A 6,000-nucleotide genomic window follows, 5' to 3' on the forward strand; every position below is an offset into this window, starting at 1 on the left:
TATCTATTTATTTATCAATCTATCATCTCATATCTATCTACCTATCTCATATCTATCTATCTATCTATCTATCTATCTATCTATCTATCTATCTATCTATCTATCATCTCATATATCTATCTATCTATCTATCATCTCATATCTATCTATCTATCTATCTATCTATCTATCTATCTATCATCTCATATCTGTCTATCTATCATCTCACATCTATCTATCTATCTATCTATCTATCTATCTATCTATCTATCTATCTATCTATCTATCTATCTATCTATCTATCTATCTATCTATCTACCTGATATCTATCTATCTTTCTATATATCTATCATCTCATATCTATCTGTCTATATATTTATTTATCTATCTATCATCTCATATCTATCATCTCATAACTATCTATTTATCTATCTATCTATCTATCTATCTATCTATCTATCTATCTATCTATCTATCTGTCTCATATCTATCTATCGTCTCATATCTATCTATCTATATCTATCATCTCATATCTATCTATCTATCTATCTATCTATCTATCTATCTATCTATCTATCTATCTATCTATCTATCTATCTATCTATCTATCATCTCATATCTATCTATCATCTCCCCCTCTCCCTGTCATACCCACTTATCTGTATCCTAGCTCATATTTCCATTCATCTATGTATCTGTTATCTACATTTGTATGTCATTATTAAATAGCCTGTTACTCATTAGAGACAACACAATTTTATATAATTTACAGGACTCTAAACTACAAATAATAAATGTAGTATTTGAATATTAGTGATAATAAAATCCATCCTGTACCCATGATTATCTATATAATACTGTAGATTTTATTTCTGTAGAATGTATGTTGAAAGGTGAAATTAATATTATTATGTAAAGGGGTCAAAGTTTTAGTAAAAAGTGTAATAAGTTGCTGTATAATAATAATAATAATGTATGATTAAAAAACAATAAATATAATGGCATCTCAGTTGGCAACAGGTCTTATCAAAGAGTTAAAGAACACTTTCTCTATAAACTAATAAATTCCTACTGAATTTAAGTCCCTGTTTTGTACTTTGCTATTGGGTTGGTATTTTTGGTTTTATCCTATGTGAGATTCTCGGATGCAACTTGCATTCGACAGCAGCATGCAGACACCATGTGCTGTCCATGTGCTGTCCGATGTGCAGTGTACTACACACTTATATATACTGTTCTCGTCCAAGAATCGGACAAGAATAGGACATTTTGCAATTTTCTTTACTCTGACTATTCGTTCGAGTTTAAAAACCCACGTGAATACACCCATTCAGATCAATGCTTCTATTTCCATCCGATTTTTGGACCAAAAATTATTCTGAAAATCCTATAGAAAAACTGATTGTGTGCATATAGCCTTAGGTGGAAGTATTTTTTTTTTCAAGTGACTGTCTATCTTTTGAAGGCCATGTCATTTTTAGGTCCAACATTCTGTGCTAATAATTTATTAATATATCTTACAGCAGATGGAGCTCTATTTTTAAGATGCAGGGCTCATAAATCACTGTTAGCTGTGCTGTTAACTGGGGGGTTTCTATCTGAAAATGATGGCATATCACTAGGCTATGTCAACTTTTTGATTGCTAGCAGTCTGACCTCTTGGACCAGCTGATGAGAATAAAAAGGATGCTATGTTGATAGAGCAGTGTTCCAGCCACCCACTGTGTAGGGAACTGCAGCACAGCAGCCCCATTCAAGTGAATTAAGGTACCTTTACAGTGAATGATCGTTAAGATTGTTGCCAGATTGCGGGAAAATGAACGCTAATCTTTCAGTGTAAATGCTTGCAGCGACTGAATGGTGAGCGAGAATTCGTTTGCTTATCATTCGTAGTTCAGTTTGTGCAGGCATAAAATCAAATGACAATCGGTATGTGTAAACAGGCAGTCTTTCATCTATGAATGAGTGCCTGTTTATTGTGAATGCAAGCAGGTAGGCCGGAAGAGATCTCTGTTGAGCTCCACCTCCAATCACTGAGCCATTATCGCTTGTATGATAATTTTGTACCTGACATTCGTCCTGTGCAAAAGGACCATTAGGCATCTTTCACACGACTGTGTGCGTTTTTACATTCGCCCGTACACGTAAAATTGCATGAATGAAGAATTGCCGCAATGTTATCCCAGCTCCCAAAAGGCTTAAAAAAAGTGATTAAAAAGACGTATATTTCCCAAATTTGTTCTAATAAAAACTACTTCTTGACAAAAAAGTAAAAAAATTACAGGTCTCAGAATATGGCAAAAATATGGTAGAAATGTAGATGCATCTTTTTTATTTCTCCCTCCCCTCATAAAAAAATTTTAACAGTTTTTCCATACTTTATAGCCTACATTTCATGATATCATTAAGAATACAACTCCTCCCACAAAAGAACAAGCCATCATACAGGTATGTCAATGGAAAAATAAAAAAGTGATGGCTTTTGGAAGGTGGAGACAAAAAAAAAAAGCAGAAATAAAAAAATGAAAAATCTCTGGTCCTCAAGGGGTTGATGGAGACAGACGTGAGAATACTGTATAATCTGAGCATGATTTAATAGCTACATACACAGTCTTTGCTTTTATGGTGTCTAACAAGAATCTCATAAAGGATTAAGTTATTATGCACTAAGAGTGCCCACCATGCAGCCTGAGCAAGAGGCGCATCCACAGTCCATACATCTTTCCAATGTGGGCAGTGCTGTCAGAAGGTGCTGCTGGAAGGACCATGGGTCAGGAGGCCTTCTGGACAGTGTATACAAAATACAGCAAGCTGAGTTCCAGTATAGGGCTTCTTCAGACGACCATATTTGCGCACGTAAAAAATACATGCATAATGCGCAGAGAATAGAATACATTGATCGTCAAAACGCCGGCCGCAAATTGCGACCATCTAAAGCTTTGGATTCCAATGCATTTGTTCAGATGGGTGATTTTTCAGTGTGTAAAATCGGCCAGCCGCTTTTACGCAAGGCCAAAATTTCCTGGCCGTTCCCATAGACTCCTATGAGAGCCTATGGCAGCTGCCGGAAACAGGAGCTGGGAGGGAGTTTAGCAGCGGCTCGCGTTGGCACTTGGGCGTTGAGATTTTCGACCGCCCACATTGTGGCCGAAAATCGCATAACCAGGAGGAAGCAGCAACCAAGTTGCGGCTTAATCTCTCATTTTCTTGCCTGTTCACACAGTAAACGGAATTCTGGGCTGCAGTGTATATATGCTGCTGAGCGCTGCTAAAATCCCTCCCCCTCCCCTTGCCGGCAACTCCCATAGGTTTATATGGAAACTTCTATTGCTGCTATCAGCTGACAAGGGGAGGAGACCTTAGCAGGGTATATATGCCGCAGCTTGGAATTCTGTAGGCTGTGTGAACGGGTCAGAAAATGGCAGATTAAGCCGTGACCTGGTTGCGGCTTCCTCGCGTTCATGGGATTTTCGGCCATGATGCGGGGGGTCAAAAATTGCAACGCCCGTGTGCAAGAGGCTTGAAGGAGTGTTTTTTATGCACGTGCCTGCGCAAATACTGTGCGTATTTGCACAGGCACCGCTCATTGACATTGGCGGAGGAATCACCCCAGCCCTGATTTAAATGGCTATTAAGCCAAATTAGGTTTCGGTGTTCATGGGTACGTGCAGTGTTTTGCGCATACCCGTGTGTACATATGCGTGCATTTGTACACCCTCATAGACTCCTATGGGAACCTTTAGAGCATGTTGCATTTTCCCCACTTTTCTTGGTGTTCAAAACCCCAGTTCTTTCCAGTCCTGGTGCCACTAGCACTTTTGGGTCCATATCTTTCCATTCCCAAGAGTGATGTCCTACTCAGCTTGACTGATGAAGGCGGTCACCCTAAAATGCATATATCATGCTGGTTTTTATCTTATTTAATAACTAGCGTACCCGTCGCGCGTTGCTGCGAAGACAGACATACATACATACTTCGTTTTTATATATCTAGATGACGGCAGCAGCGACCACTGAGGTTTTGTAGGCCGCTGCTTCCCCCTTCCAGGCTGAATAAAATAGCCGTTGTGTGAGAATCGCTGGGGGGGGAGACATTCTGACTGCTGGGAGAATCGCTGGGGGGGGAGACATTCTGACTGCTGGGAGAATCGCTGGGGGGGGATGGGAGACATTCTGACTGCTGGGAGAATCGCTGGCGGGGGAGCGGAGGCATGACTGCTGGGAGAATCGTTGGGGGGAGGGGGGCATGGTGACTGCCAAGAAAATCTAGAAAATCTCTGTGGGGGAAGGGGGGCATGATGACTGCCAGGAGAACCGCTGGGGGGGAGCCATTATGACTGCTGGGGGAACCACTTGGGGGGAGGGGGGCATTATTATTGCTGGCGGACAGCTGGGGGTGGCATTGTGACTGCTGGTGGACCACTGGGGGGGGGGGGGTATTATGACTGCTGGGGGAACCGCTGGGGGGGGGGGAGCGGGCATTATTACTGCTGGGGGACCGCTGGGGTATGTCACTCTTATTACTAATGGGGGGAGTGTCACTATTATTACTGCTGTGGGATGTCACTATTATCGCTGGGGTGAAGGTGTCACTATTACCGCTGGGGTATGTGTACATGTGGCAGAAATGGGCAGGGCTCTTTCAGAATAGACCGGGTGCAGATTTTGACTGCTTTTTAGATGTGGAAATGCTGCAGAATTTTCCACATAAATCTCCGCTGAGGACATTCTGCAGTATTTCCGCGTCCAAAAAGCAGTCAGAATCTGCACCCGGTCTATTCTGAAACAGCCTTGTCCTTTTTAGAACGACGGGGGTAAAATCATACGTTGTGATAAGCCCCGCCCCCTGACGTGTTGGCACTTTGCGATACATAAGTGGGTTTTGGGTTGTAGTTTGGGCACTCGGTCCCTAAAAGGTTCGCCATCACTGGCCTAGTACATGTTTGCCCACTTCCAACTCCAATGGAAACTGACTGTAAATGGCTGGCGTGCTCTAGTATTTATGGTTTCAAGCTGTACGTGTCATTGCATACAGTCTATCTATCTATCTATCTATCTATCTATCTATCTATCTATCTATCTATCTATCTATCTATCTATTATCTATCTATCAGGGTTATTGCATACAGTCTATCTATCTATCTATCTATCTATCTATCTATCTATCTATCTATGACATCAGGAAATGAGAGAATGAGATTTTGTAGGCCGCTGCTTCCCCCTTGCGGGCTGAATAAAATAGCCGTTGGGTGGAACATACAATTTATCCGGCTGCTGTGGCTTCTTAGGAAGATATCCTAGTACTTGTTTACCCACTTCCAACTCCAATGGTAATTGGCTGGCGTGCTCTAGTGGTTCCAAGCTGTACGTGACATAATAGAGCCTTAATGACATCACAATGCATCTTTATAGAACATGTTGGGGCATGTTCAAGGGCGTCCGATGTTGATGACATCAGTGATGACATCACAATAGCAGGTGGCTTACTTATTCGATCTACGTGGGGGGGGGCGTAACTTTCGACGATGCTCGCGCGCCATTTATCGTAGGATATTTGTACTATGCCTATAATCTTCCCAGGAGTGTACTTAACAACTTCCCAAAGTTTCATGGCGATCGGATGAATGGTGTAGTAGCGCATAAAGGACAAACAGACACGCACACAGACATACATTCAATTTTATATATATAGAAAAGAGAAGTTAGATAGTATGTCCTACAGTACTACCCACTACCGTTATTGAGTGGCGCTGAGATACCAGTTTTTTGGTGCTAACACATCTAAACTTAGACTAGACATCTTAAAAAATCAACAGATTCATCATTCAGAGGGTTACTGTGTTAAATCTGGTGCATTTTACTGTCTAGTCTAAGTTTGCACTCTTGAAGTATTAGACCAGTGATTCCCTAACCGGGGTGCCGCAGCTCTCTGGCTGGAAATCACGTTGGTAGTATTGTATCTTGTCGCCATCGGGAAGTCCTGGTTTAGACAAGATTGACAGGGGGTTGACGCCCCCTGAT

This window comes from Eleutherodactylus coqui, chromosome 3 (assembly GCF_035609145.1).
Source record: "Eleutherodactylus coqui strain aEleCoq1 chromosome 3, aEleCoq1.hap1, whole genome shotgun sequence".
NCBI classification, from domain to species: Eukaryota; Metazoa; Chordata; class Amphibia; order Anura; family Eleutherodactylidae; genus Eleutherodactylus; species Eleutherodactylus coqui.